This window comes from Schistocerca americana, chromosome 4 (genome assembly GCF_021461395.2).
Source record: "Schistocerca americana isolate TAMUIC-IGC-003095 chromosome 4, iqSchAmer2.1, whole genome shotgun sequence".
NCBI lineage: Eukaryota > Metazoa > Arthropoda > Insecta > Orthoptera > Acrididae > Schistocerca > Schistocerca americana.
In genome coordinates, this window is record NC_060122.1 from 516037787 (window position 1) to 516053292 (window position 15506).

Consider the following 15506-nt stretch of genomic DNA (forward strand, 5'->3'; position numbering starts at 1 on the left):
AATTCTTAAACACTGTCAAAAATAATAATACAATGTGCTTATTACTAATATTTTATTTAAATATAAATATATGAACGAACGAGATAACAGTTTATTTACAGGAGCACAGCCCCATCCATCACAGCAGAGCAGTGCGAGATTGGTTTCAGGGCCAAGAGAGGATAAAGCTGTTGCCGTTTGTTCCACGATCACCGAAGATCAACCAGATAGAGGATATGTGGGCAGAGGTAACAAGGTCATTGCCATGTGGACCTACAAATGCAAGCGACCTTTGGACGAATACAGAAAACGTATGGTGGGAAGTAAACCATCACGCTACACTGTCGACGACTTAATGAAAACAATGCCCCTACGCCTTCGAGAACTCTTACGTAATGATCGTGGGTGGGTTGGTTACTAAAACTATACTCGTCTACTGTACCCACGTAAACAATTATCTGATAGTCGGTCAAGCTTTGCTTTGTCGCAGCTCTTTAGATACAAGTCCATTTACTTTCAGTCTCCTCCTTACAATTCTTGCAATGCAAGGTAATTGAAAAATCCCATCCACTCGACGCCAACTGAGGAATTGACTGGTGCATGCGTTGTTCAACACACAGTAGTGGTCACCCTCACTGGAATCAGTGACTGTTTGTGTGTGTGCGTTTTCGTGTTCACGCACAATCTGAATCAATACTATTAACATTAGAGAGACAACCAACAATAAATATTGCATCAAATATGACTATAAAGTATTTTAATGCGATGGGAAGTTACAAACTGAATTTTTATCCAACCCACGACCTGCATATTATGTTACGTTAAGTAAGATGTATTAACTCCATAGTATCGTTAGCAGAGACAGTGCGCTCTTGTTGTCGAGGTTCGCAACAAGTGCAGCGATTAGCAGTGCCCAATGCCGCCGCGATTTGTTTATGTTGGCTGAGCGTGGACACTGCAGCAGACGCTTCGCCATAAACAGAAAGAAATCACCTTGGCTCTGACTGCAGTGAGCGGATATCACTGCCTGCGTGTTCTTATAGTAACCAACGTGAGACTCTACTCACAGGTGCCATGGAGCAATTGCAACGGGTATCATGTCATTAGTCATCAGAATATTAACCAGTGATGAAATGTCCACTCTATTTGAATCCGAAGAAAATAGGAACTTTCTCACAAAGGAATTTGAGGTGATATCAAAATTTATCCAACACACAAAAATTAACTGCAGGGCTTTCATGTATGCAGTAGTAGCACACAAGGAAATATTATGTCTTGGAAGCATATATTTCATTTCCTCTTCTCATATTAACGCCCTTGTTTTAGTATGAAGTGAGAAAAAACCATGAAAAACTAAAGTTCCTGAGAAGCATATCAGTCATTTCCTCTTCTCAGATCATAACTTTTATTTTAGTATGAAGTAAAAAAGCAAACAGTTCAAGTTTGTGAAGCATAATATGACACAAGATTCTTATCGCAGGCGCTATCGGAAACGCAAAAAGCAGAGAGCTGTCCATTCTTTTGTCCAACAGTCTGTCTCCTTTCATGCATTACTCCCGCTGGGAGATTCTTATTTAAGGACTTGTGGGCATCAAGTTCTTCATCAGAACAAGCCTTATGTTATTGTGCTAATTACGGTATGGAGAAAATGCAACAAAGAGGATTTCCCCTAATATATTTGCAAAACTCTGTATTCAGCAATGACTGCCAGCTGCCATAACACTTGACAGAATCCATGCGATAGGCAACACAACTGTGCATGCACTTCAGACGTCATTCAGTAAGACGTCAGGAGATGGATGGAAACGTCAAATTAACGTCGCTTTCCGAGTCGTATTCAATCCAGAATGAGGTGTTATTGAGGTAGTTGAGCGTTCTAGCAATTACACTTTTATAATTCCAATATGAGTATTCCGATAGCCAAAAGAACCCGTTAGTGTGAAACTATCGGGAACTGCATTAATATCAAACTGTAAGAACTTGAGACAATACGTGGACTCTTCTCTTCGCTGGGTGACCTATTACTGTTATTCAGGATTCTCTCCGTCCTAGGCGTAATGCAAATGGAACTTCAGAGGCGCTTTCCGCTATTCTTGACAAACATCAGCAACTTGTAATCACTGCGAATTACAACTGCGTGATGATATGGCTCTGGTTGTCAGTAACTGTGGTGGTGTTATGCTGTCAAACTGCTTACAGTAACGTTAATGGTGGCACACATAATTTAGCGCTGACTACCTACTTAAGTAAAGATAGTGTTGTGGCGTCGTCGCTTCTCTTTATTTGGCCTCACCTTGGGTAATCCGATTTAACGAACATAGTACTCCATTCGCGGGCTGCTAATGATACAGTATGACTACAGAAATCAATGTGCGGGTATTACATTATTCTCCAATGAATTGCTTAGCAAATATTATCCTCAGCTATGCAGCTGGAATGACTCATTACATAGGTACTCTATGTTGCACTTGGTTAAGGGATCAGTTCGCTGCAATCCTGCTTCTACTGTTCGTAAATACTCATATACTTCATAAATGGTTCAAATGGCTCTGAGCACTATGGACTTAACTTCTGAGGTCATCAGTCCACTTGAACTTAGAACTAATTAAACCTAACTAACCTAATGACATCAGACACATCCATGCCCGAGACAGGATTCGAACCTGCGACCGTAGCGGTCGCGCGGTTCCAGACTGTAGCACCTAGAACAGTTCGGCCACACCGGACGGCATACTTATTACCCACCATTCGTTATTTGACTAAATATGAACTACAATCTGATTCGCATGTACACTCCTGGAAATTGAAATAAGAACACCGTGAATTCATTGTCCCAGGAAGGGGAAACTTTATTGACACATTCCTGGGGTCAGATACATCACATGATCACACTGACAGAACCACAGGCACATAGACACAGGCAACAGAGCATGCACAATGTCGGCACTAGTACAGTGTATATCCACCTTTCGCAGCAATGCAGGCTGCTATTCTCCCATGGAGACGATCGTAGAGATGCTGGATGTAGTCCTGTGGAACGGCTTGCCATGCCATTTCCACCTGGCGCCTCAGTTGGACCAGCGTTCGTGCTGGACGTGCAGACCACGTGAGACGACGCTTCATCCAGTCCCAAACATGCTCAATGGGGGACAGATCCGGAGATCTTGCTGGCCAGGGTAGTTGACTTACACCTTCTAGAGCACGTTGGGTGGCACGGGATACATGCGGACGTGCATTGTCCTGTTGGAACAGCAAGTTCCCTTGCCGACCTAGGAATGGTAGAACGATGGGTTCGATGACGGTTTGGATGTACCGTGCACTATTCAGTGTCCCCTCGTCGATCACCAGTGGTGTACGGCCAGTGTAGGAGATCGCTCCCCACACCATGATGCCGGGTGTTGGCCCTGTGTGCCTCGGTCGTATGCAGTCCTGATTGTGGCGCTCACCTGCACGGCGCCAAACACGCATACGACCATCATTGGCACCAAGGCAGAAGCGACTCTCATCGCTGAAGACGACACGTCTCCATTCGTCCCTCCATTCACGCCTGTCGCGACACCACTGGAGGCGGGCTGCACGATGTTGGGGCGTGAGCGGAAGACGGCCTAACGGTGTGCGGGACCGTAGCCCAGCTTCATGGAGACGGTTGCGAATGGTCCTCGCCGATATCCCAGGAGCAACAGTGTCCCTAATTTGCTGGGAAGTGGCGGTGCGGTCCCCTACGGCACTGCGTAGGATCCTACGGTCTTGGCGTGCATCCGTGCGTCGCTGCGGTCCGGTCCCAGGTCGACGGGCACGTGCACCTTCCGCCGACCACTGGCGACAACATCGATGTACTGTGGACACCTCACGCCCCACGTGTTGAGCAATTCGGCGGTACGTCCACCCGGCCTCCCGCATGCCCACTATACGCCCTCGCTCAAAGTCCGTCAACTGCACATACGGTTCACGTCCACGCTGTCGCGGCATGCTACCAGTGTTAAAGACTGCGATGGAGCTCCGTATGCCACGGCAAACTGGCTGACACTGACGGCGGCGGTGCACAAATGCTGCGCAGCTAGCGCCATTCGACGGCCAACACCGCGGTTCCTGGTGTGTCCGCTGTGCCGTGCGTGTGATCATTGCTTGTACAGCCCTCTCGCAGTGTCCGGAGCAAGTATGGTGGGTCTGACACACCGGTGTCAGTGTTCTTTTTTCCATTTCCAGGAGTGTATATGACATGGGTTAGCGCCGGCACAAACCAATGACTAAGGGTTGGATGCCGTTGAAGTCCCGTTACACTGATGGCAAGACTAATGTTCGGAAATCACCTCTATTGCCTCCAGAAACAATTGCATCTTAAATGTCGAAGGACCGACGTCCACACTGTCACAGCGCGTTGAAATACAGCTAAGACGGCAGATGAATATTTGTGACCGACTGGGCATCGAACCTGCACCTCCTGCTTACTAGACAGACATGCTGATCACTGCACAATTATTATTATTATTATTTTTTTTTTGAGTTTGAGTAGACTTTCAGCACCAGGTAGGCGGAGGCAAAGAGGGAAGGGGTCGAAGATCCGAGGCCTGCTGTCCATGCCTCCCCTATACCTGTCACTGAGCAGCTGCATTATTCCCATGTATTCCATGTTTGCACCCATATACACCTTTAAATTGCGGAAAAAATTGAAGTAGTAATTAAGATAAAATAAATTACAGATTGCCGCCTCCAGTGGTGTGCGTTCCTTGTAGAACATAACTTATAACAGTGTAAATGGTGACGGGAAAATACATAACAAACATTCATGCAGAAATATATTCACAATTTAAGTTATTATGCTCTTAACCACAATCCGAGTTGGAGTCTCTCTTCAGTGACATCTAACCGGTGCGCACCTATTGCACTATCGTAAGAACTTAGATGCAGTATTTTGGATTTAAAATTTTGTAAATTCGTTGTAAGAACTTTGAGACTAAGCTGCTGAGGTCATCGGTCCCTAAGCTTACGCACTACTTAATCTAACTTAAACTTACGCTATGGACAACACACACACCCATGTCGGAGGGAGGACTCGAACCTCCGACGGTAGGCACTGTCTGGACGCAGCAGCCAACCTCTTTTCAGCACCTATCTACACACGCTCCTCGTCAGACGCGAATTCCCATCTTTGCCGCATACAACATGCGCGGCTCTTTCAGGAATGTCCGAAAGGAAAGACACTACGAATCCGGGTTCGTACCTGATCAGGCACATATTTTCATCTGACGCCGTTGTTCTGTTTTAATCCTGGACATCTATCCTTCAATCTTTAACTGATTAACAAGGCTGTCTATTTCGATTCGTAGTGTCTGTTCTTTCGGACCACACACACACACACACACACACACACACACACATACACATTTTTATCTTAAGTGCTATTCGGAAAATGTTTGGCAACTCAGTGATAGTGCCGGACTGGAGCTGCATCAACCTACTCATTTCACAAAATATAGTTGTAATTTTCTGAACAATTCCTGTTTAATAAGTGACAGCGACAGTGTCTCTCGTCGTTTACTTTGTTGGAAACCTGCTTCTCTCTGCCCTAGCGTATACTATAGCAATGAGTGATCGCTCACATTCTTGATACCTCACTGGACGTGCTACTGTAACTGTAGCCAAAGATTCAAATCCTGCTGGAAAAGTATGTTTCAAGTCAGATGGTAGTGCTTCTCCCGTACTGTCATTGAAAACGATCACAACGAAATTAAGTATAGGTATCCTATGAAACCCTTGAGTTCAATTCATACTGTGGTGTTGTGAAGATGAAAAAAGTAGTTTTTCACAATTATCAGATGACAGATGGAATTTGTCAGATTCCACTAATTATGATTGCGTTATTAACTGTTGATTCACAGGCGCTTTACTGCCGCTTATTGTAACTGTTATTTGAATGTTAGAGCTGGAAGAATAGAAACATCAAATTTTCGCCATATGGAATGTTCGAATTCACCCTAAGTCTTCACGTTTCGAACAAAGGCGGAATATCCGTCAGGAAAGCTGACAACAATAAGCCAGGCCATGCCTGTCTTCATGTGGATGTGCCAATGATAAGTGATCTCAATAACAATATTCTACAGCAAATATACATTGCCAACTCAACCACTGGAGAAGTTCCAAAACTGTGAATCGCGTCTGATGAATACGCTTTCAAGGTTTCTGTCCGATTAAGTCAGTAAAACACAAATCATTGCCGCAGTTATTAATTTATGACATTTAGTTTGCATTCAGTGCATCGATGTATTACAAGTAATTGCACTCTAGTCCATAAACCTAGTTACAGAAATACAAGTAAGACTGATTGACATATAATGAGGATCTTACGGCCCTTGCAACCCGCAACTTTGAAACGAAGCTATAGTCACTTCCGAGGTCACTCACAGAACACATCAGCTGGTATCCTTCCTGGCGGTATAACTGAAACTTGACAACAACGCAGAATATGTTTGGCAACTCTGTGACCGACGAGTTACTTCCTTGATGGCACAGAACTATCCTGCTAAATTCACTTGATATTATCGTGTCATTTCAATTTAATACTGAGTGATTTTCGCTTGAGACGTGACATAAGGATATCAGTTAATCCTTCTGAGTCCACGAAAGTCGTTCCACATGGTGAATACAACTACTGTCGCCTCTTATGTTGCGGTTTATCTGCCACAGCGCTTACTGGGTCAATAAGTAAGTAGAAGACACCGCGCCTATTCGCTAGCTCGTAGGTAACGTGCTTGCCTGTCAGGTGCGTGCTGCCTCTGTTCGCCTTTCGAGCCTCGCCGAAAGCTAGGTTTTTAATTGTTTTGTAGCAGAGCTACAAGCACGCAGATACAAAATCAATGAAGGAATCGTAAGACAACGCTCTAGCAAAATTCGTCTTGTTTCTTTTAGTATCCCTTAGTGTCAAAGCGAAAACCTTGAGGTACTGCTAAATTCATAATGCCACGTTTTTGTTTCTGCCGACATATTTTTTGTTGTTGTGAACACATTATTTTATCTACGAACTGCCACATTTTCATAATACTTGCGAAGCAAATCATGTGAAGTAACACTTCACCAACTTGTTGGGAAGGTGGAAAAAGCACTACCCTTTCTGGGTGCTCTCTGTCTCTTCCTGGATGTCGAGCAATATGACCTTCGTGTAAATGGTTAGAGATGAAGAACCTAGTGGGGAATGAACACAGAGATGGGCTGAATGCCAGGGACTACTCTTGAAAAGAATAAGTAGACGATCTATTCACAGTAAGACTTAGGAAATTTGTTAGTACTGTTAAACCTATGTGCACTGGACATTGTGAAAAAATATTTAACGACGAGCCCCACGAAAACTGGTGTAGTATTATTTATGGGGAAGCAAGTCCAGCACACATACTGAAAAATTATGTTTCTCGATGAAACTTTAGAGAGGGTTGTAGTGTATCTAGAGCTAGCCCTGGATGGAAAACTATTATGAACACCTCACATAAAGAATATTTTCCACTGCGAAAGATAATCTTACAAGCACTAGAAGCTGCTGTAGGGTAAACTGGGGTCTCAACCCAGTACGTACTGGATATACATCCCTGCAAAAAGACTAATCATAATTTATTGGCCTATAATATGAACAAAGTCGAACAGAAGGTGGCTGCTAGGGAGTCTGGCAAAGTGCAGAGACTGGCCTGCTTTCACAAACAGATGGAATTAGCAGGATATCCACTCTTGCAATGGATATTATGCTAGATATGCCCGCCTTACACCTGTGGCTTAAAATGGAGGCAGCGGCAGGGACATAAAGGCTAAAAACTGGAAATAACTAGATATAGTTAGAATATACGGAATCCAAAATCAGTAAGGCGATGGCTGGGGAAATGCCGACTAACTACACAAAACTTCTAGCTGTTTCAATAAACTTTCCCATGTAACAGTTGGAAGCAGGGAGCAGTGGAAAAACGAACCAGAACACCGTGCAGGAGACATAATATAGTGGTTTACTGACGGGTCGAAAACAGATGAAAGTACCAGGTCTGGTGTACTGCCTAGAATCTCTTTAAGGAAGACGGCCACAGTATTACACGTTTTTTCTTCTGTCAGCATGTGCACGGAGGAAAATTAGAGTAGACCCTACAAAAATCGTAGCATCTACTTTTATTCAGACAGCCAAGCATCTCTGAAATCTGTATCAGCCCCTGCAACTAGATCGAAGGTCGTTACAGAATGCCATGAAGCATTTTCTTTCGGACATGTCCGAAAGAACAGACACCACACATATATCCATATACAGGGTGTTTCAGGAGGAATAGTACATATTTAAGCAGGTGGTAGTACAGACGAAAAAAATTCCATATAAATGCGTCCACTTTTTATTGAGTACAGAGATACAGCTGTTAGTACGTAACGCTAACAAACTCAAAGCAAAGGCAAATGAGGACATTCAAAGTTGATTCTCAAAAATTCACCAACCAACTTCAATGCACATTTGACTTCTCTTGATAACACCACATGTAGCCTTACTGAGGTCGTCTTTGCGTTCTTTTATGAGGGCTGCACTATTCATAAACCGAACGATCAAAACGGCTCTTGGGTTTACCTTTTATTTGTAGACTTCGCCTTTAACCATCCACGCAGACAAAAATCCAAAGAGATAAGGTCCGAGGAACTTGAAGGCCAAGAAAAGTGTCATATCTAATGATGCACCCTCCGGGAAATGTTAGGTTTGGATAATGTGTCACCTGACGACTAGAATGTGCAGGAGCCCCGTCGTGCTGGAGGAACATACCCATTCTTGTAGCCAAATGAACCTGCATCTCGGTTCAAATGGTTCAAATGGCTCTGGGCACTATGGGACTCAACTTCTGAGGTCATCAGTCCCCTAGAACTTAGAACTACTTAAACCTAACTAACCTAAGGACATCACACACATCCATGCCCGAGGCAGGATTCGAACCTGCGACCGTAGCGGTCTCGCGGCTCCAGACTGGAGCGCCTAGAACCGCACGACCACTTCGGCCGCCTGCATCTCGGTTCTTACAATAGTGCAACAGGTGCGCACTGGTTAGATGTAACTGAAGAGAGACTCCAACTCGGCTTGAGGTTAAGGGCGAATCCCAAGCGCATGGCCACGAACAATTGGGAGCGGAAACTTAATGTCATCGGAACTTTGTTGAAGGACCATGAAATGCGATTGTTAGACCGACTGCAGAAAGTTCACTTTATAAATACATACATACTTAGCAAAATATATCATGTCGCAGCAGTCTTACCGATACTGCAGGTCACTGCGCATAAAATATTAGCTGTAGCCTCTTGGTATGTGTGGAAACAAAATATCTTCAAAGTATCCCTCCACACGGCGACTTTGCAGAGGCAAAATGGAAGACTTGTAATTAAAGACGTGCTTTTAAACTAATACATGCCACTAAGACAAGCATCACGAAACTTCTGTTCCTCTTGTTAGATCCTGGAGATAGGAACGCTCCTGTTAATGTAGCATGCCAGCCTAGATTACGTCCCAAAGCAATATGGCGATTAGAGCTGTGTAAGACTTCCACCAGCACAAACCAACTCTAGAACCGTCTATGACTATATTACCACACATTGTCTTCACAAACCAATTCCGGTAAATTCACCTACAAAACTGGAGGAACGTCTGGAAAAATATCAACAATAAAATTCTACCAACTAGAGTCAGTGCCGTATGGTGCTACGTTGTAAACGAAACCATACACTCAGCGGAACGATTATGGAAAATCAAATTGAGACCATCTCCATACTGCGACAAATGTCGGCTTGTAGAAAGTGTAGAGCACATCTTCTTATGTGAAAATAGAATCAGAATTTGGAACCGGACTAGGAAGAAATTAGCACTATCAACAGAACAGCCGAAAGTCATATACCGATAACTGAAGCTTTACAACCCGACTGGAAATGTTACCCGTCCGCAAAGAATAACAGTTATTCGTGGCTTCTGTTCAAATGGTTCAATTGGCTCTGAGCACTATGGGAGTTAACTGCTGTGGTCATCAGTCCCCTAGAACTTAGAACTACTTAAACCTAACTAACGTAAGGACATCACACACATCCATGCCCGAGGCAGGATTCGAACCTGCGACCGTAGCGGTCGCGCGATTCCAGACTGTAGCGCCTAGAACCGCTCGGCCACTCCGGCCGACCGTGGCTTCTGTGACAGTTTGTGATTTACGTCGTAACAAACAGAACTTAGAAGAGTACATGTTTTATATTGCAGAAGAACATTTTACGCCGAAGAAGAATAACAAATATAAGGAATGGTTTCAAATTTTTTTATCTATTGCTTTATGTGGGCTACGAAGAGGTGGACAGTTTCTTTTATTAGAAGCAGAATACTATTCTTTCACTTTTTTTAATTCCTGGAATATTCTTTTACGTTGGTTCTAAAATCAGAACTGTTCTAATTTGGCAAAAACCCTCCGGCTCCGAAATTTTTATCATTTTTGGAAAAAATAAGGCTTCCTCACAGACCTCATATGCATCCAGTGCAATATAACTTAAATTGTGATTATATTTCTGAATGAATGTTTGTTATGTATTTTTCCGTCACCCTTTCATTGTTATAAGTTATGTTCTACAAGGAACGCACGCCATTGGAGGCGGCAATCTGTAATTTATTTTACTTAATTACTACTTCAATTTTTTCCGCAATTTAAAGGTGTATATGGGTGCAAACATGGAATACATGGGAATAATGCAGCTGCTCAGTGACAGGTATGGGGGAGGCATTGACAGCAGGCCTCGGATCTTCGACCCCTGCCCTCTTTGCCTCCGCCTACCTGGTGCTGAAAGTCTTCTCAAACTTAAAAAAAAAAAAATTGTGGAGTGATCAGCATGTCTGTCTAGTAAGCAGGGGGTGCAGGTTCGATGCCCAGTCGGTCACAAATATTCATCTGCCGTCTTAGCTGTATTTCAACGCGCTGTGACAGTGTGGATGTCGGTCCTTCGACATTTAAGATGCAATTGTTTCTTGAGGCAATAGAGGTGATTTCCGAACATTAGTCTTGCCATTAGTGTAACGGGACTTCAACGGCATCCAACCCTTAGTCATTGCTTTGTGCCGGCGCTAACCCATGTCATATATATGCGAATCAGATTGTAGTTCATATTTAGTCAAATAACGAATGGTGAGTAATAAGTATGCCGTCCGGTGTGGCCGAACTGTTCTAGGTGCTACAGTCTGGAACCGCGCGACTGCTGCGGTCGCAGGTTCGAATCCTGCCTCGGGCATGGATGTGACTGATGTCATTAGGTTAGTTAGGTTTAATTAGTTCTAAGTTCTAGTGGACTGATGACCTCAGAAGTTAAGTCCCATAGTGCTCAGAGCCATTTGAACCATTTATGAAGTATATGAGTATTTACGAACAGTAGAAGCAGAATTGCAGCGAACTGATCCCTTAACCAAGTGCAACATAGAGTACCTATGTAATGAGTCATTCCAGCTGCATAGCTGAGGATAATATTTGCTAAGCAATTCATTGGAGAATTAATGTAATACCCGCACAATGATTTCTGTAGTCATACTGTATCATTAGCAGACCGCGAATGGAGTACTATGTTCGTTAAACCGGATTACTCAAGGTGAGGCCAAATAAAGAGAAGCGACGACGCCACAACACTATCTTTACTTAAGTAGGTAGTCAGCGCTAAATTATGTGTGCCACCATTAACGTTACTGTAAGCAGTTTGACAGCATAACACCACCACAGTTACTGACAACCAGAGCCATATCATCACGCAGTTGTAATTCGCAGTGATTACAAGTTGCTGATGTTTGTCAAGAATAGCGGAAAGCGCCTCTGAAGTTCCATTTGCATTACGCCTAGGACGGAGAGAATCCTGAATAACAGTAATAGGTCACCCAGCGAAGAGAAGAGTCCACGTATTGTCTCAAGTTCTTACAGTTTGATATTAATGCAGTTCCCGATAGTTTCACACTAACGGGTTCTTTTGGCTATCGGAATACTCATATTGGAATTATAAAAGTGTAATTGCTAGAACGCTCAACTACCTTAATAACACCTCATTCTGGATTGAATACGACTCGGAAAGCGACGTTAATTTGACGTTTCCATCCATCTCCTGACGTCTTACTGAAAGACGTCTGAAGTGCACGCACAGTTGTGTTGCCTATCGCATGGATTCTGTCAAGTGTTATGGCATCTGGCAGTCATTGCTGAATACAGAGTTTTGCAAATATATTAGGGGAAATCCTCTTTGTTGCATTTTCTCCATACCGTAATTAGCACAATAACATAAGGCTTGTTCTGATGAAGAACTTGATGCCCACAAGTCCTTAAATAAGAATCTCCCAGCGGGAGTAATGCATGAAAGGAGACAGACTGTTGGACAAAAGAATGGACAGCTCTCTGCTTTTTGCGTTTCCGATAGCGCCTACGATAAGAATCTTGTGTCATATTATGCTTCACAAACTTGAACTGTTTGCTTTTTTACTTCATACTAAAATAAAAGCTATGATCTGAGAAGAGGAAATGACTGATATGCTTCTCAGGAACTTTAGTTTTTCATGGTTTTTTCTCACTTCATACTAAAACAAGGGCGTTAATATGAGAAGAGGAAATGAAATATATGCTTCCAAGACATAATATTTCCTTGTGTGCTACTACTGCATACATGAAAGCCCTGCAGTTAATTTTTGTGTGTTGGATAAATTTTGATATCACCTCAAATTCCTTTGTGAGAAAGTTCCTATTTTCTTCGGATTCAAATAGAGTGGACATTTCATCACTGGTTAATATTCTGATGACTAATGACATGATACCCGTTGCAATTGCTCCATGGCACCTGTGAGTAGAGTCTCACGTTTGTTACTATAAGAACACGCAGGCAGTGATATCCGCTCACTGCAGTCAGAGCCAAGGTGATTTCTTTCTGTTTATGGCGAAGCGTCTGCTGCAGTGTCCACGCTCAGCCAACATAAACAAATCGCGGCGGCATTGGGCACTGCTAATCGCTGCACTTGTTGCGAGCCTCGACAACAAGAGCGCACTGTCTCTGCTAACGATACTATGGAGTTAATACATCTTACTTAACGTAACATAATATGCAGGTCGTGGGTTGGATAAAAATTCAGTTTGTAACTTCCCATCGCATTAAAATACTTTAAAGTCATATTTGATGCAATATTTATTGTTGGTTGTCTCTCTAATGTTAATAGTATTGATTCAGATTGTGCATGAACACGAAAACGCACACACACAAACAGTCACTGATTCCAGTGAGAGTGACCACTACTGTGTGTTGAACAACGCATGCACCAGTCAATTCCTCAGTTGGCGTCGAGTGGATGAGATTTTTCAATTACCTTGCATTGCAAGAATTGTAAGGAGGAGACTGAAAGTAAATGGACTTGTATCTAAAGAGCTGCGACAAAGCAAAGCTTGACCGACTATCAGATAATTGTTTACGTGGGTACAGTGGACGAGTATAGTTTTAGTAACCAACCCACCCACGATCATTACGTAAGATTTCTCGAAGGCGTAGGGGCATTGTTTTCATTAAGTCGTCGACAGTGTAGCGTGATGGTTTACTTCCCACCATACGTTTTCTGTATTCGTCCAAAGGTCGCTTGCATTTGTAGGTCCACATGGCAATGACCTTGTTACCTCTGCCCAAATATCCTCTATCTGGTTGATCTTCGGTGATCGTGGAACAAACGGCAACAGCTTTATCCTCTCTTGGCCCTGAAACCAATCTCGCACTGCTCTGCTGTGATGGATGGGGCTGTGCTCCTGTAAATAAACTGTTATCTCGTTCGTTCATATATTTATATTTAAATAAAATATTAGTAATAAGCACATTGTATTATTATTTTTGACAGTGTTTAAGAATTCAGGCCCTGTCATAAATAAGTGATCTAGTTTCAACCGTCCAATTAATAATGTGGTTTACCAGGTCTATCAAATGATGAGAGTCGTATTCGGATATCCACTTTAAGCCTGCCTGGCTGAATCCGATTAGAACGATCTGGTATCGAAATGAAATTACAGAAATTGGATAATTTGAACGCCTGTATTGCAACAATGCTGCGCACATAAATTCCTATGATGGAGTAACAGGTAGCAACTGCACAAGAAAAAGTGAGAAATATGTCTACTAGCAGCAATGTAACGTAATTATAACCCATATTTATGTGATGGAAATACTGAGTCGAACAATGCACATCTATTTCAGTGGTGGATAGATGCACCATATCGGATTTGCTGATGACGTAATGATAATAATAATAATCCCGTGGGGCCGATAGGGGAAACCCTCCCCCATATGGGTGGTACCGAGGAAATCAAATACTTGGGATGAACCAAATACTAACACAATCCTCAACGACTACTCAAACCGATGAACTCAAAATCCACGCACGTCTGAGTGAAAACCACCGCTACTCTGGTCACCGTCTGATAGCTCAATGAGCTCGGCTGAAAATATTTGCTTCCTAAGGCTTGAACACCCTCTGGTCCTGTCCGGTCCTGGAATCACCCAGGCCAAACCAATGAAACACAAGCAAACATGAACTGTGCAAACTGTCGACAGGCGGCAGTTGGAATTTCGGATTCTGGGGAGGCCAGGTTAGCACGGCAGTGAATATTGAAGATCTCTTGTAAATTTTCCCTACAAGCAGAAAACATGCATTTGAAAACTACACGCCGCGCGGGATTAGCCGAGCGGTCGAGGTCGCAGCAGTCATGAACTGTTCGGCTGGTCCCGGCGGAGGTTCGAGTCCTCCCTCGGGCATGGATGCGTGTGTGTTTGTCCTTAGGATAATTTAAGTTAAGCAGTGTGTAAGCTTAGGGACATGACCTTATCAGTTAAGTCCCATAAGATTTCACACACATAAGACCTTTTTTTATAACAAAATATCAATACATTGATCCAAATAACGAAAACTAAATAATCTAACATAATAAATCGACCGACAAAAAATTCTCACCATTGCTCCTCATGAACCACGACTAACTGACAATGAAACCTTGCATTACGGAAACCATTGCATCTTCAAGAGCAAAATGCAACAAAAGGTAGCGAAAGGCGTACCAATCTTGGCCATGGCATTTCTCGAACACAGATCTATCATCAGGTCTGTCAAAGAAATCACAGCCATCAACAATCGACTTCTCATTCAGAGCCCCAGTAAAAAATATACACTCATCAATGCACATGCCCGCACCAAAAATGTCGAAAAATTCTGGAACACACTCGAAAATACTATTACCAAAATTCACCAAGATGACGTGAAAATACTAATGGGAGACTTCAACTCTCTATTTTCAACAGAAAAAACCTGTAGAAAAATCATTGGTACAAATTCAACATACCGAAACGCTTAGGTCAACGGCACACGTCTGACTGACATTTGCCAACAATTCAACTACAAAAGGATATCTTTCCACTTTAGAAAAAAACCAGTTCCCAGGTAACATGCTTGGCTAGCAGGTGCAAGCTGCTTTCGTTCGCCTTTCGAGACTCGCTGAAAGCCAGATTTTTAATTT